This window comes from Pseudopodoces humilis, chromosome 11 (assembly GCF_049639895.1).
Source record: "Pseudopodoces humilis isolate 2021_Gansu_Grassland_sample_001 chromosome 11, ASM4963989v1, whole genome shotgun sequence".
Taxonomy (NCBI): domain Eukaryota; kingdom Metazoa; phylum Chordata; class Aves; order Passeriformes; family Paridae; genus Pseudopodoces; species Pseudopodoces humilis.
The window spans coordinates 8,956,984-8,982,249 of record NC_142210.1 but is presented as its reverse complement, the minus strand read 5'-3'; the positions used below and the strand labels follow the sequence as shown (position 1 = coordinate 8,982,249).

At 39.3% G+C, this 25,266-nt stretch overlaps 1 protein-coding gene across 1 annotated transcript in view; it reads right to left on the bottom strand.

Annotated features, from left to right (window-relative positions):
• NYAP2 (neuronal tyrosine-phosphorylated phosphoinositide-3-kinase adaptor 2) overlaps window positions 1-25,266 on the bottom strand; it is a 133,433-nt gene that overhangs the window by 100,941 nt on the left and 7,226 nt on the right. The window lies entirely within an intron of this gene.

The window sequence follows — 25,266 nt, the reverse complement described above, 5'->3', positions numbered from 1 at the left end:
CATTCTCTGTTATTTACTGAGGGATCAGAAGTGTCCCAGCTGTGTTTTCTCTGTTCAAAAACTCATACCTTTTTAGACATAAGGATGGCAGAATTTAGTAAAAAATATAGACTGATAACTTAAGCAATGAAAGTGTTGCCAATTAAGTTATACAGTTGATTAGTACCCATTAAAGCAGAGGGAGAAGGGAAGTATGATAATTTAAGCATAGTGTATGAGAAGACATAAACTGGTATCCTTTTAGAGGGCTCCAGATCTGATCACATAATCTTCCGCTATTGCTTATAGAATTTTGGCCCTCTCCATGGCACATATATTTATTTAATCTTACATACCAGATGTAAAATATACATGTAAGCCTATATATGTTTTAAAATGAAATGTTTCTTAATTTAAAATAAGCTTTTTTATTAAATAATATATAATTTCCATATACCATATGACACACATGGTTTGATTATCATAGCAATAACTTCCACTTATCTCTGTGTACTTGCAAATACTCCCTAGAGACCAGTAAAAGGACATATGGCATAATGGCATCTCTTCAACTGTTATCATTATTATTGCTACATATTAAAGTATTGAAGGTGGACTGAGGGCTTGTCAAAGATGAGCCCTTTAATACAGACATCTGTTTTTTTCTTTCAGACAGAATGAGTACTACAAAAGAGGGTACCTTATTCATGGTGGTCTATACAATTTTGCAGTGGGGGTGCAGCTTTTGGGAACACCTAGTTTTGACAAGAAAACTGGCTTAAGAAGTTCTACCTCCCCTTCTTTCATAGCACAAAAGCCCTTAAGTTTGGCTCATGTTACAGTTTGGGTTAAAAACAACCCTTTAATTTGGAGAAAACAAAAATATCTTCTCTGTAACATTCAAGTGTGCTCTGTTCCTTCCTTGGAAGGTTTACTCTTGGAACTATCTCATCCCATTCCAGCAGAACAACTGGTTACCTCCTATTTGGAAAACACAGCTTTATTTCTGTGGCTCAGAGACAGGCAAAGCTTATGAAAACATGTAACAGGCTGTGAAAATTGAATCCAGAATTAGAGCTTCAGTTAAATTTTTCCAAATTTTTGAGAGCTATCTGGATCCAGGGAGTTATGACTGTAGGCCAAACACCAAGGTTCAGTGCCTAAACTCACATATGGAATATGCTTTTAATTTAGAAACTGGGCCAACATCCAATGATGGCAATGAGGACACTCATTTCTACTCTCCTTCCCAGTGAAGAACCAGTGGGTGTACAGGAGGGAACTATTTGTACTACAATTGCTGTCTGATGCAATGATAGTAAGAGGTCACCATCTTGTGTCTGATACCAAATAGGGATTCTCATCCCAAAATTACAGCTTTACTTGGTAGCTGAGTCTCCAGCTTTCATCCTAGCAGGTCAGAGGCATCCAGACCCCCTGAACAAATGGTCCAGACTCTCCTCCCAAAATCACAAACCCACACAGAAACAGACACTGCCTGAGGAATGCAGCTTGAACATCACACATCTCACAGGAATCCTCTAACTTAATTCTAGCACCCAAATACAAGCTCAAGGTCAGTGCCTCATATGTTCTCAGGAGCTGCATTCAATACCCAGCTTTCAGAAATGTCACTTGAGTGTGGAGCATGACGTTGGTTTAATCTTCCTCAGAGCTTCTGTGTGGTTCAGTTGTACAAATATCAGACATTATTATTTATTGCTTTCCAAACAGGAGTAATTAGGATGTGTGTGAGAGTTTTTCTCATCAAGATGCAGATTAGTAATTCTGGGACTCCACCATGTGTACCTATGTGTATACACAAAAAGTGGAGTTGGCTTATCACTCCAGATGTCTGGTGCAAAAGACATCTGATCTCTACAATAACCAAAAACCTGGGATATTAAACATGTAGATGTAAGTAGCAGTTTTAAACCATATTCTACTGCCCCTCCAAATAAACCAACTCAAACTTTGAATCACGCTAGGATTAACAAGCTGTTAACCCAAGGTACTGACAAAATGGTCTACTGCCTCAAAATTCACATCTCACAGCTGCTTAAGGAGTACCTTATTAACTCTTTTTAAATCATCTTCTCTCTCTCTAATGAAAAGTGAAAACTTGATTTCTATTGTTTCCCTACAGGTAATGGAATGATATGGCTTCTGCACTTTAGTCTGTGTCAGAATCTGCAATTAAGGAATGCTATCTCCCTTTTATATTTAGCGATTTTTCCATTATTAAAAAAAATGTGACAAGATATAAAGGAAGAAAGCAGTCTGAGACTCCTAAAATGATCAGTGACCTCTGATCCAGCAGCTTTCAGCTTAAAATGATGAAGAACAAAACCAAGCAGCCTTACTCAGGTGGTGCAGAGGATGCACCCCGCTGCTCCCACTGAGGCTGAGGGAAGTGTCTGTGGGCAGGACACTCCTGCTGCTGCCTCCAGCATCCCTCACACACCTCCATGGTCCCATCGTGGGCACAACCACAGTGAGACATGGGCACTTCTGCAAGGGGTGCATAGTCTGAAGATAAGCAACGGAGAAGCAAAGGAAAACAGGTTTAGTGACTCTCTTCAGGTTTCATTTTCTAACAGCAGAGAGAAAAGAAAATCCTTCTCTCCAAAGCCCTACTTGGGTAACTTTTTGTCCTCTAAAGTACTGCTTATGGCAGGGGAGTTCAAACAAGTCTCTCCGCCTTCTTCCTCTGGACAACAGGATACTCATGTTTAAGCTCTTGTCTGACTTCTGAGGAGCTGAGAATTTATTCACATCAGCTCAAGCCCTCTTATTGGAGACTTCTGGAACATATATAATTTCCAGGAAATCTTTTTTTACTGTTGTTTATATTCCTGTTACCATCTCCTATTCTTCATCCTTTCTGCCTTCCTCAATATTTCCTCCTGGAAATCAGATGAATTGCAATTTCCACAAAAAAATTCACAAAAAGGAAAGCAGCAAAGAAGCACATGCAAAAATTCTGTTGCAGGGGAAAACAAAAATAAAAAAACTTCAAAACCACAAACAAACAAACAAACAAACAGGAGGAAAAAAAAGACATCCAGTTAGGCATAAAAACATTTCCTGAGAAAATCCGTGCAGATCCGGGCAACACTTGGTGTTTGGACTTAAAATTTTGAGCCCAATTGAACCACATCTATGTGGCCTTCTGCTTGAAGGTGTAAACAACTCCAGCCCCAACAAAGCTTTTTTTGCTAAAATCAGCACTGGCAAAGCATGACATAAATATTTTTTGTCTCACACAGGAAAGGATTCTATTTGCTTTGGGAACTATTCAATGTTATCTACTACCCTCCAACTTAAAAGTTTTGTATAGTATGAAAATAAAACCAGACACCACGCTCACACACAAAGAACAACAAGCACAAAACAACTCATGGGTACTCTATAGGCTGAAATTTGTTTGCACAGATTATTCAGCGAGCCCTTATGAATAATGAATGCATTGTGGAAGTCATGACTAGCTTATGAATTATTTATTAACTGAAATACGGGCTGAATTTGTCAGATAACCTTATTTTCCACAAATCATTCAACCATCTCCTACATTAAATGGTACCAACTGGTCTCCAAATAGCCCTACCTGCAAAATGTAATCTTTATTTTCTGTGGCATGAGAGGAGCTTTTTAAATCAAATTTCTGGAGACCTTCCATAATATTGTCTGTCAAAGCTTTGCTCAAAAAACAAGTAATTATCCAGAACCAATACTAATGCCATCCTATATTTTAATTACTAAAGGCTATAATGTGACAGCTTGGCACCTATCCTATCAATCCCAAGTCTGAAAAGAGAGTATGTGGGGAAATTACCTACCACATAATACTTTAGGAATAGTCCTGCCAATCACAGTGCCTTTAAAAGGAGTCATTATTTTTGAGTTGTCTGGGAGAGAGAGAATAACTAAAACACCCCAGTAAGTGAATGAACATGACAAGAAATTTAAAATATTTAATTTTAAAGTTGTTTGAAGTGTTTTAAAATGCTTGGGAAATTAATTCAAATTTGACAATTTATAACATAGCCTTTTTCTTGAAGATGTTGCTCTATAGCCTGTATAACCAAGGACTCTGAAAGTAATTTATCAGTATATGTAAAAATCTTCTACATGGGAGGTGGCATTGATAGACAGAAATTGCCCCGCTGGGTTGGACCTGAAGTCTAGCCAGCCTGCTCTCTTAGATGGCACCCAAAGTTTACAGAAGCTTGCAAAAATCCTGCAGCAAGCAGCCAGATCTCCATCGTGCTCACAAACATCAGAAGAGCAAGCTGCTGCTCTTGACCCAGTTCCTCCCTGCTGCCAGAGGCACATGGAGGCGTTATCACCGCATCCCTCCCGATCGCAGGCACCGCTGATCTCTGTTCCTGCCGCAGCACGCACAGGGAAACTCCTCTCCATGCCCTCTTTTTTCCCCAGCATCCCAGAGCCAGATGAAACCATTGAGCGCCAATGGGGGCACATCCCCTCCAAAAAAGCACGGTGATTTATTTCCAGGCGAGCTCTCCGAGCCCCGTCCCGCCGATGGCAGCAGCCAGCCCGTCACACCTTCCGAGGACAGCGACAAAGAGAAGCAGCTGCCGCCTGCACCTGCCGAGGAAACAACTCCGGAGGGAATTCATGTCCCTCGGAGCGGCTCGGCACGGCAGAGAGCCGCTAATGATGGCACAGCGCCGGGCTGAGCGAGGGAGGGCGGGTGGATGGAGCTCTAGCTGCTGCTGCAAGGGAGAATTGCTGCAGCACTGCCTGCACACCTTGGCCGCTCGTCACCTTTTGTTTTGCTCCAGCAGCCTGATGGCTCATGGCAAGCAGCAACCACTGTATTTACTCGGGTACAAATGAATAATGCTAATCAGGACACCCTACATCAGCATTCTTACCCTAATAATGTCAAAATGCAACAGGCTACTCACAAACAAACCATGCAGAGATGAAAAAAATAGCATTTCCCCAGTGGTTTATTGCAAATTCTATTCAGGAATAAGTTATCCCAAATGTTACTCCGGTAAATAAAGGAAGTTGAGCTGGATTTATGTTAGCCTTCACTGCTTCAGGACAAATTGTGAGCTTGGGAAAGGGGGAGAATATACTGATTAAAGATATATTTATTCATAGATCCAGTTGGATCTATTTCTAGTTTCTAATCTGGACAAATACAATGAAATCAAAATAGAAGAAAATTTACCATCTTCTGCAGTGGTGGGTGCTTCATTCTCTTTTTCTTTATAAGTGCTATCCCAATTCAACAGGTATTCTACCATGGCTGAGATGTGGTTATTGCAACAGGATGTGTTATCAGCATGACCAGGAAATGGTTAACTTGAAGCAATTAGAACTGACATACAAGCCTTCATTATAATTACAAAATTCAGAGGATTTTTGACCACACAAGCTTTTTTTCCAGTGTGGATGTAGTGCGACTTGACCACAGACTCATCACAGATTCCCATTAAAAATCAACAAAAAACAAATCAAAAGCATCAGTCTCCAAGGAAGAGGATAAAGACTAAACTGTCTTAACAGTTTCCTCCATGAATAGGCATGAAGGCCTTAAAGGAATAGCAACACAGCTGTTACAAGAAATGGAAATCCCATCTTATGAAAAATAGTCACAGACTGTGCCTTGCTGAGAAGACCTCTCTCCTTCTGATGCTTTGAGGCACTTGATAAATAAAAATAAAATAAAATTTTTAAAAAATCAGAGACTGAGAGCTCTACTCCCAAAATTACTTCCTTTGGGCTGAAAATTCAGTATTTAATCATGTATTCAATGAAATATTCTAAAACTACAGTGGGAGAAAACTGTCTAATTTTAGGATTAGGCTAAATTTGCTCCTGGATGCTTCACCAGATTATGAGAGACATTTGTTCTAAAAAATGCACAACTGCATCTCCTCTTCCCCTTCTGTGTTCAGGTGAGTCTGCTCAGAGCGGGCTCTGAGTGCATCCTGTGAAAGCCTTATGCACCACAGGCTCAAAATGCTCAGATTGGGATGTTCCACTGTTTCCTATGCACACACAAAGAGAAAGATGAAAAGGACTGGGAAAAGTGATTTGCATCTCTTTCAGCAGAAAGTATTGCAAAGAGACAAATGAGGACACAGCAGTGAAAGCAAAGCAACTACAAAGCTTTAGGTGAGGCAATCAGAGAGCATGAATCATCTGAGGAACTTTGCCACTGCTTGTCAAACAAATTATTCATCAAATTACATCTGCTGGTCTTTGACTGGTTCTAATAAATATCCCAAGCTTTAAAAAGCACAGTAGTAAACCAGAAAGATTAGATACCTTTGTATCTTGTGGTCATATAAACACAATGAAGAAACTGAAAATTCTTGCAAATTGAAGATGCCACTGAGGAGGCAAAGAATCAATTTTGATTAAACAACCTGAAATTTGTTTTAGTTCAAACTAAAAATAGATCAATGCTTTGACTTCACAGAGAAGGAGGGAAAAATAGCAGGCAATGTATTTCTTTCTCAAGCTGTCATTTCATGTTCACCCTTTTAAACAAGTTCCACTCACCTCAGCTATCTTAAGGCTACTGCAGACTTTTAAACCAAAAGCTTTGGCAGGTCAGCACCATATGGATACTACATCCCCTTGCATTTTCTAAGTTACTTACAGCCATACAGTAAATATTCAGGCAATCCTGCTCATCCAGGCACCTTCTGCTACAACTTTAACACCTGGGTCATACTGGTAGAGACATTTACATTGGGACATAGTGCAGGATTTAATCTGAAAATGGCTGAGTCTGAGCCCCATCTGCTCATAGGCACAGCTGTGGTTTGCAAAGCCAAAAGATCCCCAGGCTTGATGAACCAAAAGGTGACTGTTGTGTGCTGTGAAACCCTGCACTCACCAGACTCAATACACACATGAAACTTCCAACACAACAATCAGTTCATCTGCCCTTTGCAGGCTGCAAGTCTCCTGAAGCACTGGGATTGCCCAAAACCTGTCTGTCTAGGAGGAGCTGCTTTAGCAAACAAGCACCTAAATTTTATTCATGTGTACATCTGCTCTCTTGCCTTGATCTACATGACTGAAAAATGGGAAAAATATATAGTCAGGTATGCAAACAGTAACAGTAATATTAACAGTCCTGGACTTAGGTCTGCAACCCAGGCAAAGAACCAAATATTAAATGTTTTAAAAGTTCAGTTTGCTCTTTCAATGAAATTAAAAGGCCTTCCTCAATGCACAGCCTAGCACTATAACTTGCTAAAGAAAGATTAATCTTAGATCTTCTTAGAGATCTTACACCTTTTTTTTTTTTCCTGCGAATTGACAGAAGGTTTCCATATGGTACAGAGGATACAGGAGAAATGGCTTCTAGTTCCCAAACCAAGAAATGGAAAGGGTGAATTGTAGGACTGCAAATTGCTAAGAACACACAAATACAACTGACCACCCTGTTCCTTTTGTTTTGGCAGAAAAAAACTGAGAATTCCAATTCTTCTGCTGCCTCTCTCTGTTCTCCTGTTTCTGCTTCACTGCCTCTGGTCATGGAGAGTTTCTTCCAGCAGGCTGACAAGCGCTATGGAACAAGTGGCACCTTAAATCACTGCTGGTTCATAAAGCACATTGAAATAAACATGAATCAACTACTTTGGCCTTCAGACGATCTCAGTCTGTGAGGTGTCTCCTCACTCAGGCCCCCTTTTAGTGCCCTGAGACTGCTCCCTGTGCACTGAAAGCCCACACAGGCACATTGTTGTGTCACCAGCACAGAAACCACAGCAAGCCCACCAGAGAGAACACACATCCAAAGGGTCTGGAGGTTACAGCCTTACAGGGACCACAGACACGGGGGACTGCTTTAAGCAAGCAGGCTGAATGTTTCCAGTGGGTTGGTTGGTTTGGTTGGGTTTTGGTTTTGGTTTTTTTTTTCATCCCACTCCTACATTTTACCATATTTAATCTGGAATCTCACCTTATGTGAGAAGATGATGAAAGATTTTGCTGAAAGCCAGGCCATCTGCAGCCTGTGTCACTTTTGATAGTGTTTTAGGTCAAGAAACAACTTAAAAGTGAGCATATCCACTGAATCTATATTCAGCGGTCACATTTGAAGTTTTTAACATGTAGATGTTTCAACATGAAATGACTTTTAACTTCAGTATTTTAAAATTACATATTGAAAGAAAAAAATCAGACTTTGCCTTTTAAATTTGTTTCACGGGAAAAAAACAAACAAACAAAACCAAACAAAACCAAACAACCCTGATTTTGGTTTTAGTTGGAAAGTAAAATTCAAAAAATGCAGAATTTCCTACAAAACAGAATTTTAAAAGTCTATCAAATGCTTTTTCAATTCCTCACAATTATTTTGTAGGAGACAAACATAACTGTGAAGCTGAGAAAAAAATTTCTCATGGCATAATAGTTATAACCTAATGATCTGTAGAGCAAAACAACACAAAGACAATAGATGTTGAGTTATTATATGCTGCATTTGGAGGTATTAGACCAGGGGAATTCAAAACACTTAGAATATTTTTATTTTTGCATGATTTATCTTATGTGTTGCTTTGCCTTGCTTTGATCTCATCTTCTTCAGACCACCATTCTTGAGCTCTGTTCAGTAAACAGGGAAAATTGTGGGGATCTCTACCTGCAGATTTCAAAGCAGGCAGCTTCTAAATCTCAGCATGCTCTTGCTGGGCTGTTCAGATTAGAAATGGAAAAAGCAACATTATGCAATATTTCTACTAGAATACACATGGGCCTAATACACTCTTTAGGTGTTAAAAGAAAGCAGGAAATAGACTGCCAGAACTTTCTAGGGGAGGTAATTTTTTGAACAAAGAAACTAAGACAGAAAGAAAAAAAATATTCCAGTCTTCACAAATTTGTCCTGATATTTCGTCCTCCTTCATTAGGAGGAAAAGCAAATGGTTTCCAGATGCTAATATAGGTGTACCTGTTATTTATTAATAAAAGCAGATCTGAATTTCCTTTCCTTTTACATGGCAGCTTCGATGTTTCAAAGGCTAACATGCTGAGAGACATCATATTTTATATGTTACTTTATTTAGTAAAGATCATTGCACAACCAGTACACAAACACTACTGTAAGCACTCACAGCTGTGTTCCAACCTCCAAAAAAACCCTCTGATTCTTGCACCAAGTATAGTCACTTAATTTAAATGAAACCTATTTAAATGAAACCTTAATTTAAATGAAACCAACAGACACTTGAACTCATGTGCAATGCTTGTTCTAAACAGAGTTAATAAGGATTGAAAGAAGGCTCCTGTAGCTGTATTTTTATTTGTACAAATGCCTTTCCTCAGTAGCTGCAGGCCCATGCCAGGTGGCAGCAGCTCTCTTCTGGAGCACAGGACAAAGCTTGGCTGTGACACCGAGGAAAGCAGCTCTGCCTTGTGCCCTGGGTTCGTGCTGTGATGGGATTTGCAGCTGCCAGAGGACCCCAGCTGTAGAGCTTTCCACCCAGGCCACCTCCTGGATCACTGCAGTCCCTTGCCTCCCTCCTGTCTGGCTCAGGGAGCAGGACCCCCACAGCATTATTTACATGCACACCAGCCCCTGCAAAAGCAGTAAACCCAAGTACTGAGCTACTGTTGGCTGCTCTGCCCCATAAAACATGTCCAGAACATGACTGACAGGGACAGAGAGCATTCAGGCTTGAGCTCAGGTGAACACCTCTGCTACTCACGTGGAATTTGACCTCACACCATAGAAACCCTCCAGGCAGGTTACTACAGTTTTGTGAAATCAAAGAGACACAATCAAGTACCAAAAAAGCACAACAAATGTGTCAAGCATACTAAAGGCCAGCAGGCATACTGATGGATCTTTCCACCAAAAGCAGAAGCATTTTATTCTGTCTTAATGCAAGAGATCATGGTATAAACCAACACATGGAATAATAAAAGACTTCCTAAAAAATTATTCAAAAAATAATGGCAAAGTATTGTTTATTTTCACACAGAGGCTGAACTATGTGCCATTTAATCATGGAACTGACCTTACAGCTGGAGGTTTTGTGAGACTGTACAGCAGGAGATATGCTAGAAAAAACAATATTTGCTATGCGTTACCTCAGGAATTGGACTGCTGTAGCTAACATAAATATTTGTGTAAAGTAACTGTTAATATGCTCTGAACAATTTTTTACATTTCTTTAATTAATAAAAATACAAACAGCCATATATTTCATTAAAACAAATCTTAAGATCTCTTTTGCAAGTAGGTATCAACTAAAATCACTAAACAGCATCACCTGGTGAGAACATCTCTAGGTTGTGCATCTCAGTCATTTACAAGGCACTTTATGAAGGAAGGTCTGAAATTAATATACAGTTCTGATGGCCTTTCCATTAAAGACTGAAAAAAGCTTTTTTCATCCCCTTATTTACATGAAATGGACAAAAAAAGATTAGAAATAACCAACCTCCCTTTCTATTTTTCTGTCATTGCATTTCACTTGCTCTCAAAGAACATCCCAAAGTAATTCTGAAAAATTAAAGATAAAAAAAAAAATAGAAAAAAAGTTATGAGATTCTGTACAAAGGCAGGGGAAAAATTTACTGATTCAGTTCTTTTCCATTTCAACAATTGGGCATCCAGAAATTTAAATGTATAAAGGAATATCATTTATCTTACCCTATTTTTCCTGACTATATGCTTAGTGTGAAGTAGAACAATGGTTGTCACAAAAAACAAACCAAAACAACCAGAAAGTTTGCAGCAAACCCCTTCATGGCATGGCATCTCCTTGCATGAAGGGCTTCTGCAGCAAGACCCAGCACTTGGGGGTGCCAGTGAGGTCACAGTGGATCAGCCAGGGTCAGACTTCACTGGCAGCCACTCATCCCCTTCTCTTTAGGCAGTCCCTTGGGGTTACACCTGGGAGTCAGCTGCAGGTCACTGGCACCCCATGGAGAGAAGAAGCAACCACCAGAAAGCCCCTGCTGAGCTCCCATGGCCTGAGACAGCCTTCTAGAGCACTCAGAAGGTGTCAGCAGAAAAACTGGCACTTAATCCTTTAGTTACTCAATACCAGCTTCAGCCAGTTGAATTGGCACCACTGGACATTGAAAGCAAGCCCTGTGCCCCAGGCCAGCGTGCCTGCAGCCCTGCTGGTGCAGACTTTAAAAGATGGATTTAATCAGAACTAAATCAAGACTACTTTTGCAGCCACAAGGATGAGAGAGTGAGCCAAAGTGACCCTGAGGGGCTGACGCTGTCTCCCTAAAACTCCTGTGCTTCCCCAAAGAGCTGGCTCAGAAGGTAGAGGCTACCAGCCTCTACAAAGAAGGGCTTGCCAGACAAAGTTGTTCTGGAACAATTTTTCTGGGAAAGTGACCTGCAGCTTGGCTTTGCTAAAGCTTGGTAAAAACATCTGCATTCACACATCCCAGTGAATTTCAGCAAACAGAAAGATTCACAGCCCTTGCTGGGGTGAGGTGCAGAGGCCAAAGACCACACTCCAGGACAACCTGTCCCAACCTTCCCAGAGCAGTATCCCACCAAACAGTAATGCACCTCTAGGGACATAATTCAGCACTACATTATCAGAGATACTGATTGAACACAGACTCAGAGCTGAGCTCACTATTAGGCTGGTGAGAGCTGTTTATTCATTTGATATTGTGGGGAGTTCTTCAGTTTTACAGCTAGGATTTCACATTGGCTAAAAGTGGGTATTTATTTCCTTTAAAGAAAGAGCAATGGAAGAAGTTATCATTCTGAAAACAGGGGTGAAACCTCTGCTTCTTTCTGTTTACTGTCCATATTAAATTTACCAGATGCATGCCGTTAAAACCAAGAAAATTAGTAGCTTAGGATGTCATAAATCTTGTATTGCCTACATAATAGCCATGGTGATACCAAGGAATGAAAACTTCATTGTGGCAAAAGCTATGTTTTCACCCAAAGCTAATTGCAGTATTTATCTCAAAGTGCAAACCAACACAAAGCATTTTAGAAAAAGAGACATAAAAAGAGTCAATAACACATGCTGGTCAACCTTACATTAATGTCAGCATACATTAATAATGGTATCATAAGACAGGAACACTGAACACTGCTACTTTTAAAGAAGGTATCATTTTCAAGCAAGCACAGCTGTTAATTCTCTTACTAGAAAAACTGCATATTTCTATAAATTTCATTTTTTTCAGTTTTTTTTTGGTTTTGAGGGGTTTTTTTTGTTTAGTTTGGGTTTTTTTGGGTTTTTTATTATTATTATTATTATCAGTTAAAATGCATGTAATGTAGATTTGGAGACTGAGAGGGAAATGAAAATAACCAATATTAGACATTTAGGAAGAAACCAGAGGTTAAAGCTCTCGTGTCACTTCCAAATGCCCTCAAAACTGCATTTGACAAGAAAATGCATTCAGCTTATTTTGTGCATAGCTTAGAATTCAGGGCAGCCCACAGCTCTTTCCCTTCCATGTGTTTGGGAATGGTAAACAAATTGGCAGATAATTACATTCTGTCTCTTAGCAACCCTAAATGTCTTGCAATGAAGTTATTTGGCTTTTTTTTCTGATGTGTACTGGTAATGACATTATTTCCACAAATTTTAGGCCCAATCCAACAAACCCACTTCGTACAGAACCTCGTGGATCAGCATACAGTTTAATGGCAGCAAAGATCAGCTAGTAAAAGCTACCATCTTGTTTGTAATCTCTTGGGAAGACAATTCACAATAAATATATACTGTGGAAAAACAAATGACTAAGTAGGAAGAGGCTAGTCAAAATATTTTGTCATGAGCCTAAATAGCCTTTTCCACTGTCATAACTGCAAACAAACAATACAGAAACCTGTGGTTTAAACACAAACCTTTAGACAGCAAGGTTCATTAGTTAACTGAATTAATGACATTTGAAATTTTAGAAGAGAAGAGAGGTTTGGGCCAGCTTCTCAGTAAAATAATTGATTGTGGTAATCTTTTCTGAAAATGCAATCCCACTTGTAGGCATGAAGGAATTCTAACAAGCCAGCTCATGAAAGGGGAAATATTGCTGCCACTCCTACCCTTCTGCAGACACAGCACAACACAGCAGCAGCAGACTGCTGGGAGCGGTTGTCAAAATCTTCACTACATTTTAGTGGAGTGGAGAGGGCCTTTGTTCAGTGCTTTCCCTGGAAAGACATAATCTCTAAGTTTCCTTTCCTTCTTAATAATATATCAGAACAGGTATTAATAACAAAGATGTTGAAACAAAAGATGTTGAAAAATCAATACTGTCATAAAATACAATAAAAACAGTAACCTAGAATACTTTGTTCTGCCAAAAGAGTTTTTATTACACATTCCCTTTATATGTCCCCCTATTTAAAGGCTGATTTTATATTGGAATCTGTGTACAATCACTGCAGAGATGCACAGATACACGCTTTGTCACTTGTGCTTAGTAATAGATAATATTTCTTCTCTGTTTAGTGGTCAATTTAGGTACAAGTGCCACTCTAAATTAATTCCCAAAGCAGATTATTGTTCCCTTACCATAGATCTTCTCCAAAATGGTAACCAAATAATAAACTCTTTTGAAACAGAAGGAACAAGCAGTTTCTCACAGAACAATGTTAATTATCAGTATTTGCACATTGACTGATTACTTTGGAAATGAAGATGAAAATCTGACACCCTGGGACTGGACATTGAAAATAGATTTCCTCAAGTTCAAAAGCAACACCATAAATCACAAAAATTAACTTCAGCACATGGACTTAAGAGTTGGTCTCTCTATAGTGCTTGATAAATTGCATCCGCATAGCAGACAGGAGCCTAAATAACTTCAAGGGGTTTTGGCAATAACTAATTAAGACAAATGCAGTATTTCAAAGTGTTTTGTTGCTGTGCAGTGTTCTCCATTTTAGTCAGGCACCTGGTGGCATAGCTGGGCTCACTCAAAGTTCTTGACACAAATACCTCAGGTTTTCTCAACTAGATGAGAAAGAAAAATCACATTGCTTCAGTCAGGCATCTGACAGAGAAGAGGCAAAGCAAAGGGGAAAGTATTTCCTTTCCATTGTTCTAGTAAAGAACAGTTTTTCAGGAGCTCCTTTCCAAGTACAAACCGTGCCAGTGGGCAGCAGAGCTGACAGTGACAGCAGCATATGCTGCACCTGCCCTGTAGCAAAGGAATCAGGGCAGCCCTGCACTGCTGCTGCTCCCTTTGTGCACATTAAGGTGCAGACAAACACTTGTTTAACTCCAGCCCCACCTCTCAACTTCTCCTTGCACACCACCACTCATTCCTGTGAGACTGCAGCCCTCCAGATTTCCTAATCAAATGCCACACAAGACTCCTTTTGAACAAGCTAAGTTAGGGAAAGCTTGTGTCAGTCTATATTTTGCTGGGTAAGGAGCCAGAGATCGTTGTCATTGTCATCATTGTCATCGAGTCTAAAAGGAAGTATGTAAAGGAGCAAAGATCTTTTTGGAACGCTTTGTTGATAATGGAATGGACCAAGGCTGGTTTTGATTTTTTTTTTGCTCTGTCCTCCTTTACTCTTCTGCAATCTAGTAGAATCTAGGTGGTGAGAGCAAAAAAAATGTTTCCAGAAAAGCAATATATTCAGTATAGTTCACTCAACTGCAAAGAGCTCCTTAATATCCAATTTTAAAAATCATAATTAAAAACCTCACTACTTTATCTTCACACATAGATTTTTTTCAAATGAAAGACAGACAGAAGTAAAAAAAAAAAAAGCTACGAGCAAAGCCTTTTCAACTTTCATCCATTTTTTTAAATGCTCAAAATAGCATCTAAGAGGAGAAGGAACGCAGGCAAGATGATGCTGGTGGAAGGACTGGTGCTCAAAGCCAGTCTCCCTTTAAGGAGCTGCCTGGGCAGGAGCAGTCACATGGGCACTGGTGTGTGTGGGTCTGTGCTCAATAAGCCATGAGGCTCTTTGGCTGAACCAGCGTGTGTCATGTGAGCCGGGGGTTGCCATGGCAAGCACATATGCGGCTCCCCATCCGCTTCAGCACCGAGGCAGCGCAATTCGGGTTAGCAATGCACAAATATGATTTCATAGGGGAAAAAAGCTGTGCTTTGCTTTGCCTAACAGTTTGGATGTAAAGCTGAAACAATTAAAATTACCTCTGAAATGGTATTTATGATAAACTGCTGAAAAACCTTTTAATCTCAGAACAATAGCCATGTAACAAACACTAGCAGTTCAATCTTCAATAGCAGCTGCATTTTGGCATAAACTGCAGTACATGAATTTCAGAATATTTTTCCATTTAAGTATCAAGAATACTGAATTTCTTCTTCAGCCCTTTATTCACTTACAATTGGCAGGGAAAAGAATGGGATATGGCTGTTCCAGTGAAATAAAAATCATGTCAAAACAACCCTAAATTCACTCATTGCACTTCTTAATGTGGTAATCCACATTACCTGACATTCAATGCAGAACATTTCTGTGAAAGGTGTTCCTGACACTTAGGTAGTATTTCATCATCAGAGTCCTAACATCTACCACCAAAATTAAGCAGCTTGCTAATACAGCAGGCTAATGAAGACCTGTGGGCTGCCATTCCTAACCTTGGAAATGGAATGCATCTGGAGCTACTTGCAACCCAAAGGCAGGTTTATTGAGGGGCCTCTGGCTCTGTAGGGGCAGCCATAGGACTTTTACCAGATTGAGGTCAATTCCAGCAAGGTATGTTGTTCTTGCACTTTCAGGAACCTCACTATGATGCCAGGAACAAAATGTTCAGAGACCTGTGGCATACCATGGCATTCAGTGTTTAATATCCATACAGGGAATATTCCTGTGTGCTACTGCTTTCAGAGAAAAGGTATTCAAGTCCTATAATAATCTCAGATAGAGACTTTACACAATAATTTATAAGGAGTCTAACCATAGAGCCTAACCATAAAAAGTGGGTTCCCTAGCCTCTGAGAAATTATGTAAAAGCAGAAAGACCTCAAAGTAATTGAAATTTTTAATAAAAGTCAGTCCTTTGTCTCCATGTTTGTAGAAGTGCCTGAAAAGGGATGACATGTATTAAAAAAGACAATTGATCTCTCAATATTTCCTTCCCACCAGAAAACCAAATAAAAATTCAGTTTTAGTTAAAGCCAGGTAGATTCCCCATACCCCTACATGGCCTTCCTAACTCTGCCCATCACATATAAGGGGCTGCTTTCAAACCTTACAGCACCATTCAACCTGTAATTGGTACCAGCCCAGGGCATGTGAAAATGCAGAGCTCTCTCAGCACAGAAAGATCATGAAGTTGTCTTTGTTCTTTCCCCTCATTAGAAGATACTCAGCTGGGGCTTCATGGGTTAATTTCAGATCCTTCTCTTTTTTAACCTTATGCTTTTTACTGCACCCCTTACACAGGTCACTTCTAGCACGTACTATAGGTTTTTCTCCAATAGCAATAAAAGGGAAAATATACATCACAAATTACTTGCTGATTTAAAGGAATCAAAATACTAAAGCACAAAGTGATGCTCCAGGATTTCCTCTCCATTAGAGTGAGCAGCATTTAGCATTGATTTCTATTATTTTTAATCAGATGTACAAAAAATTGAAGACCTACATCACTACTGATCCAATCAAGATGTTTCTCACACAAGCAAACTGCATAACAGATTATATGAATTTGTACTGAAACTACCTTGAATCTCTCTGCCTATGGAAGATGAATATCAAAATCTAATCACTAAAATATTGGACGCCATCTTAAGATGAAAATAACCGATTTTGTTGTGCTATTGAATTTTTTTAATGACAAAATTGTTGGCATCTCACTCAAATTCATCTCATCACCAAAAATTAGGAAAATGAGATCACCAGTCAGGCTCCCACTAACGTGATTTTGGTATTAGCAGGCTAATTTTTTAATTATCCTCTCTTGGTTTACTTATTCAGACATGCCCATTGTGGATGGTTGCAGGATTGTCTCATGTCAGAGTCACAAAACTGAGCATAAGATAAATAATTTTTCACACTCCTCAATACCTCTCTTTCAGCCCTGAGCATTCAGCAAACAGCAGGAATTTGCTACCCCATAGCTGCACACAGAGAAGTAAAACAAACTTTGCGTTTAATTATAGAAAATTATTCTCTAGATGGGCTACGTTTTTAAACAATCTCTTTTTGCAGTACTAAAGGACTCAGCAGTTTCCTTTTGTCTTTAAAGATTCAATTAAAAGTATGTTTCTGAAATTAAATTACAGCATGAAATTAGCTAAGGGTATGAAATACGGCATTTGCCCTGGCATTCAGGGGAAGGCTGTTCAAAGCAATTCACTTAATGGCTCCAACATGTGATCTCAACTTAATAACTAAAGTGCCCTCAGCTCACAGAGGATCTACTGGTGAGATATGCCCTGTATAATCCACCAAAAAGAGAAATGGATTAATCCCAGGTAAATCTTATTAATTTATGGAAAATCCTGCAGTTACTCTCATTTTTGATCTATTAAATTTTACCATTTTGTCAAGAAAAACACTTGTTTGCAGGAATATTTCTGTGGGTTTTAGCTGGCTTTGGCCTTCTCAATCTTGACACATTCCAGAAGCATCAGCCAGGGTCCATTGAAAGTGTTTGCTCCTCCGTAGCTTTCAGAGAGAACTGCTGGATGTAATTCATCACAACCACTGGGGACACACTTCAGTTTATTCTGTGCTGCACTAGCACAGGGAAGGAAATGAGCAGTCCCCTAACTCCTCAGCTGCCCCTTTAGTCACCTGTTGGGTACAATTTCAGCTCATGCTGTGAGCTGTCTTTACTCTGTGTGTGCTGGGTTAGTGTTTCAGAGGAATCTAATTTCCATTTGGGGTCCTTGGATACTGTGCAATAAAAAGGGAGATGAAAACGAATTCCACTGACGCTCACCTTCTGTGGGACCAAAGCAGCTCGCCCTGCTCATTCCCAGGTTCCTGGCAGCTCACAGGGGGCTGCAGCCCTGCCCCAGCCCAGCAGGGCTCTCCCAAGGGCTGAGCTGGGCCCAAGTGCTGGCTGTACTCTTTGTGCTCAGGACAAACACCACACAAAGGCCTTTTTTTAGTTGGTGTTATGGGGGCCTTTTTGTGGTTAGGGTTTTGTGCATTTATTTATTTTTTTATATATTTTAAACCGACTTCATTTAGGATTACAACTTAAATTAGAGTAGAAAGCCAGAAGGAAAAATAAAAGCATTCTCAAATTAACTATAAAAAAACAGTTAATAATATTTCTGCAATCCATTTCTTCTCTAATCTCTCCTTGCGATTTTAATCCAATCACACAAAAATCTAATCAGTGCACATACACATTTCTCTTTTCATACAAATTTTAGCCACTGATGCAGCATAACTTGATAACAAGATGCCCTTCACCTGATGCCTCTGTTACAGAAATGGTGTGACATTCTCTTTTTCCAGGAGCATACCCAAGAGCAGACTCACTGCTTTAGGCTAAGAAAATAAACATCTCAATTAAATGATTAAGTATTATACCATGTTTCCCTGTGAAAGAATAGAAATAAATAAGCAAATAGAAGTAGCATACCCTGTCAGGAGGGTGCTGAGGAGAACATGCAAAGGGCACAGATGCCTGCCAGCTGGATGGGGCTTAAAGCAATCTTTATTAATATTAAATCCAGCCAAATACAGCTGTGATTTGTGGCCCTGAAAAGAGCAATGAACTGAGCTACTTTGCTCAAAGAAAACATTTGTTTTTCTTCAACTTTATGAACAGTTATTATTAAATGATGGATTTTCCTGAAGGTACAGAAAGATTCACTATTCTAATGCTGGCACAAAGCATCAGTTCTGCGGGGTTCTCAGGCTGGGGCTGTGTGTTCCCAGTGTCTAGGACCATGGCTAGCTACAATTTTGCTACAATGGGTTGTGAGATTTCTTCCTACAGGCTTTTTGTACAAGTATCTGTCCTCCAGGTTGCAACATGAACTCTAAATTTGGGTATCAGGCAATTACAAAATTTGTCAGAGGTCAACGAACTTCAGCATGGAGCACTTTTTGGTTACTGGAGAACTTGATCCAGAACAGATCAATGCTTTTAATTTGCATATGAATTGTGCTGTATTACTGAATGTATCTCTCTGTTAATTAAGTCCATCTTAGAATAGTTATAAAAACTTCATCTGGGCATGCTTGAGAATAGTCTTCCTTATTTTTTATCCAATCTTCGAAACAACAGTTTTTAATTAAAGTCCACTCTCCCCTTTGCAATTTTGTAACATACTTGAAGACATTTTCCAAACAAATGCAAACATTTGACTGCAAATAATGGCACCACCAGAACTCTACAGGATCATGAAAAATATCTGTATTTCCAAAGCTCTACATGCATCTCTCTTGCTAAGAGGGCTTTTGGGTTAGAAGAAATGCAAGATAATTTTCACTCCATCCTGAAAAGTAGTCAAAAGATAGCGAGAGAAGAGAGTGGAAACAGAAGTGGAGTGGGAACAAATGGCTACAAACTGTCCATTAAGATCCTCAGAACCCCCAATGCCTCTGAGCAGTGGGCCAGGACTGTGTCCCGAGCTCCAGCCCACCTCCAGGATGCCTCCTGTGCCAAGGCAGCTCCAGCCTGGAGGTTGGATGGGAACACACACCCAGATGGAGCTGGAGCAGGGCCAGCTCACTCATTTACCCAGGAGGTCAAGCAGTCCTGTGAGTACGAGCAGCGCCAAGACACTTCCACTGGGTCTTAACAAGTCTGGAGCCCCTTAAGGAGCCTTCTGGGCTCTCTATGACCCCACACTCCTAATGTGCTTTTAAATAGAGCAAATGAATCCTGAGAGAGAACAATGCACCCACCTACAGGGCGGATCAGCACAGATCTGAGCAATTTGTGGAATCATGAAGAGAAAGAGACCATGTAAACACCCTGAGAAGCAGTAAAGGTTGTAAGCAGAAGCCCTAAAAGGGAGGAGTTTCTGAAAATAGCATCAAGATTTAGCTAGCAAACTGATAATAATTTCTGCTTTATTTCCTTGGTCTTTTGGATTGTGAGGCTGGATATCAGCCTCTATGGTAACTTTTAAATGACATTAATCACATGACTGTTCTAAAATAAAACTTCTCTGAATAGCAGCAATGGCAATATAAAATAGTTTGCATTGTGTCTGTTGTTTATTTTGTATGGCAATAATACAGGCAGCCATATGGATACGAGCATTTGGAAGGCAGGATTTGTTGGCTAAATCATCACATCTGTTTACTTATAAAAGCAACAAAAATACATTTGGAGGTCACTGACTGCACAACCATTTTACTTACTCTTGATGTAAAAAACCTATCAATACTACTCTTTCTACATTGAACCAATTACAAAACACAGCTCATATTTTCATGAGAAAAAGGTTTTGAAATCATAGAAAAATTAGTCTCATCACACCTCATCAGCCACTTCCACCATAACAGTGGTATCAGAACAATAAACTTAATCTGGGCTGAAATGAGCATGCAACATGTCCAGGAGGAAGATAAAGAAAACAACAGTGCCCCAGTTAAGCTTCCACAAAGCACAGACTTTTTGATCGAAGGAGTGTGTACCACTGACCTCATATCCAAAAATCACATTCACCAAGTGAACTCAGATTTTAATTAAAAATTAAAACAAAGAGAAAAGCCCCCAACCCCCCCCAAAAAAACCCAAACAAACAAAAAAGAAAAAACAAAACAAAAAACCCAAACAAAAATAAATGTCTACAACTTACATCAACACATCGAGCCAAAAACAATGGGTTAACAAGCTTGTAATGTATAACATCTCAATAATGTGTTTATAGGTATTTCAAATGAGGCTCTCACCATGACCCATAATATTTAATGCACTTCCTTCACCATTTTTTTGAGGTCAGGCTATAAGCATACTGTCATCTACAAAGCATAATTATTTCTGCAAACTTAGAAATGCACCGTTTACTACCCAGAATTTCAATTACAGACAAATGTTCAGAAATAAAAGAAATAGTACATTAGACATTCTTTCACCAAAGGTATTATTCTGATTTCAAGACATAGTTATAAAAATTAAGTTCACAATGAAATTATTTTAGGTTATCTTTTATTCTGGTAGAAATATTTTGGTATAAACTCTTCAGCATGTCCATATAGTCTAAGATTACATACATTTTCTCAGCTGAATAGAGATTTTGGCAGTGAATAATCCCATGCATAGAAATCTTTTTATATTTTCTTGCGGTCACCCACGATTGATAACACAACTTTTAGCTGAAGGACACATATTTTACATCTTATTCATGAAGGAAACTAAGGATAGGAATGACAGAAAACTGCAGAAAGATAATACCTGAATTCAATTACTTCCACAATTATTTAAAAAAAATAAAAAAAGGCAAGAGAAAAATGTGATCTTACTTTTGCTGATGGGTTAGTCTTCAGTACTTGGCTTGCCAAAGAAAGGAGAGGTTATGTTGACAGCTGTTCATTACAATTCCTTCTTTACTACAAGAGCTTAACTCTGCCACTGGCTGGCTGGCCCATTTCTGCTAGCTTTAGCACACAACAGTGCTCCTAAAAGCTCCTCCTCTTGACAGCATCTGTCTGGATACAAGCACAAGCAAGGCTTTCCATAGAGCCATTTAGGTCCTGGGAATGAGCTACAAGTAAGGGAAACCATTAGAAGTAAATATTTTGATGACTAAGTCCAGGATTTGGCAGGCAGAAATTCATGCCCACAGACACCACCAGCTTTAAAGGAGAGTAGTGACATCTTCACAGTGTTACAAGTGAAAATGACAACTTCCCTGACAGAAAGAGTAACTTGAATGATGCATAAAAAAATAGAAGCCAGACCTTTGAAAACATGCACTCCTCAAAAGTTTAGCTCTGATTAATGCAATGTGTCCAAGCCTTCAGAGGAGGAGGGTTCATTATTTGATTCTTACCAAGCTTTTATATTTGTGCAATTAAAAAGGGAAAATATTGGTGAAGTATCCACACAAAACAATAATAAAGTAACTAAATATGTGCATTTCAGTTATGGATGAGTCAGAAGGCAATTGCTCATTCTTACAGATGCCCTATATAAATTCCAAATACTCACCTTTTTCCTGGCACCCACAATAGCTGAGGCAAATCTACCTTCTGTTCCCAGAAATGCTGCCTACAGCTGATATTGTATCATGGCAAACGCACATCTCATGGTATTGCCAGTGAAAATGATACTGCTCCATAACTTTATTTGCAATTTATAGGCTCTGTGGGCAATATGCCACTACCTTCTCTTAATCTGGACACAGCTCCCTGGATAAACAATGATCATGTAATGAGACCAGATGAATAAAAGATGGAAGAAAAAACGTCTATACATTAGGTCCTATATACATATGTATTTATTATGTCTTACTCTCAGCTACTAACCAGCACATTAACCTTATTTTCTCCGCATGAGCTCTAAGCACCATACTAAAATTAGGTCAGAAATTCAGATCAGATCAGCTGACTCAGCCCAGCAAGATTAGACAAAGACTAGTTGGGTTTTTTTCCCAATCCAATATGCTGTGTTTATCTCCCACAATGTACAATGGATCCATACATTTTTCCCCACAATTAACTTATCAGAACCACACACCATGAGGCAGCAATCACTCTGAAGGTGTCATTTCATCAGTGCTACTGAAGAAACACAGCCCAATATATCCTTTGGAAAGCAAAACTTAAAATCAAACAATTTTTTTAGGTCATTTTTCAGATCTTGTTTCCAAACTGCTTAGACTAATGTATTTCAATGAACTTAAGTCATTCAGCACAATTATGAGATGATTTAGGTAAATAACAGCTGCTTCTAAATAGTGTTGTGTGTGAATATCACCACTTTATTAGACAATATATTACTCATTATTATGTTGTTAATATACACAAACAGCCTTCTTCTAATAGAGACCATCTGAACACTAAAATTGAATACCTTCTAAATAATTCAATAATTGGAGAAGCAGGTAATTCTCTGTAGGTGCCAAAGACTTCTGGCTGCTTTATTTTGATTCTCACATGCAAAAGAAGAGTATTGGTGGGAACCCCATTTCCTCCTCAAAAATCTACCTGCAGTTAATCACAGGGGATGACTCCCTTGTTGCTAAGGAGATTGTTTTCAGCTATTGGGAGTCTCCAGACTGCTGGCAGTTACCACTGCACATGTGCACCACTTGCTATCTAGGCCACGCTCTCAGGAATTAGGGATAATATAAATACCCACCGAGATAAGGTAAAGACATAAAGAATACAGTACAGAACAAAGAAGAACTCAATGATCCTACTTAACCTTTCCTGACTGCTGCATTTCAACAGACAACATGGTCTTGGATGAATCTCTGGAGGTTACTGGGGGGGCTGACTCAATTGCAATCAGCCCAAATGACTTCAGGCTCACGGTCTCTTTAGTCAAATCAGGAATTTTCCCTTGGTCTGCCATCGCTTTTAGTTTTTCCAACCAAAGGTTGATCTCAAGTATCTTTTTTTACCTCACCAAGTTTACAAGGGAAAAAGCAAAAAAGACTTCAAGAAAGTTGTTTTCAAGATTTCCTGAGGTGTTTTCCTACTTTTTTTCCTCAGGCAGATATTGTTGCCCCCCTCAGTGTTATTGAGATAAGCCAAATAGGGAGGGATCAGAGGGAGTCACTGCAAACATAGTTTCCCACAGAAGAGCACTGTATTGAGGAAATGTTGGTATCTCCAAACCACATACAAATACATGCTGTTCCTCTAATAAGCCCACTGTGTTGCTGGTCCTCTACCTCCTGTCTTCTGGCTCTGTGACTGAGGATAAATGCTCTGTTTGCATTGATCTCAGTTGAGTGTGGGCAAGAATTTCATGGTTTGGCTCAGCCCTAAATCATCTGTATTTATCCAGAGCTCTTCATCAAATCTCTTTGCCAGGATCAATGAACAAAACCACACAAACCAACCACAGTGTAGGAAATACTGTCACTACTATTCAAATGAGGTAGAAAAGCTTGGCTAGAGGACTATAAAGAACCAAGTAGGTCCACAATTTACTCTCTCATGTCCCAAGAAACCTATTCATAACAAAATCTGTTCTAGTACTTAGTAACCTTTATGGTCACACATATAAAAATGCATGCAAGCAGGTTAGCCAGAGTACAGCCTAATTAGCTGTATTCACCTTAACTTCACAGTATTCTTATCACTCCAATGAAATTACTGACAACCCAAATAGTTCCACTCCCTGGAACATAAAGCAGACATATATTCACTATAATTCCTTCATCTCTTTCCTCTCTCAAACTGTGTGTGCTGCTCTTTTCTTTTTAATGTTCCATCAAAATTATCAGACTACCGAGGCGTTGCTTGAATGTTCACAGCACAGCATGTCTGTTATACCTGGATGTACAGTACCCAAGACATAGCATAAAATTTAATCACTTAAACTGAAATACAGAAGACTCGTGCTGGGGGAAAAAATTCAAAGGACCTCCTATCAGTTTATGGTCAAGCCATCCATTTGCATATAAAAGTTAAGGATTTGGATGAAGGATTTACCTCTATAACAGAATTTTACCTTCACCTCAAGAAAAACCAATTTTTTGTATTAACAAGGGTGTATGTAACAAATATTTATATCTATCCCATTCAACCTTCTTTTCCTCTCCAAGAGGCTGCAGAGATTTCATTGAAATCCATTGGCACAAGAGGCCAGGTCATGCAAATGCTCCTCTCATTAACTGTCAATTAAAATCAATGGAATTGTTCAAGAAGAGCCATTATAGTGTTCTGCCCATCAGGGGCTTGATCCATTTTCCTGCAAGTGATTGCAATATTGTTACTGACTTCAGAGATCACAGAATTGAAAGGAAAATGTAAATAATAGACACTTGTTTTAAAAAAAAATCAAAAACCTCAGACACCAGTTGAAAAGCTTTGAAAATTTACCATATTTAAAACATCAGCTCAAGGAGAGTCGATTTTGACCTGTGAGACTGTCCCTGTCTTGCTCACACACAAATACATTTTTGCACTAAGCACAAACTGTTCTTCTACAGGACTAACAGGATGACAACCCATTTGTCACAGGATCTAAATCTCCTATTCCAAACACCCAAACTTTTTGTTACAAATCACACCTGCTCAAGATGCCACACACACTCAAACTATGTCAACACAATGTAAACCACGTGTGTCAGAGGCCTGACAGAGGCCCATGGTGTGTACTGCTTTTGCCAGCAAGCTGCTTAGAAATCAACTGCTCTGCACATATTTACCATATCTGAACCCCTTGTTTTTCATTCACTCTGCCAGACCACTCATCTTTT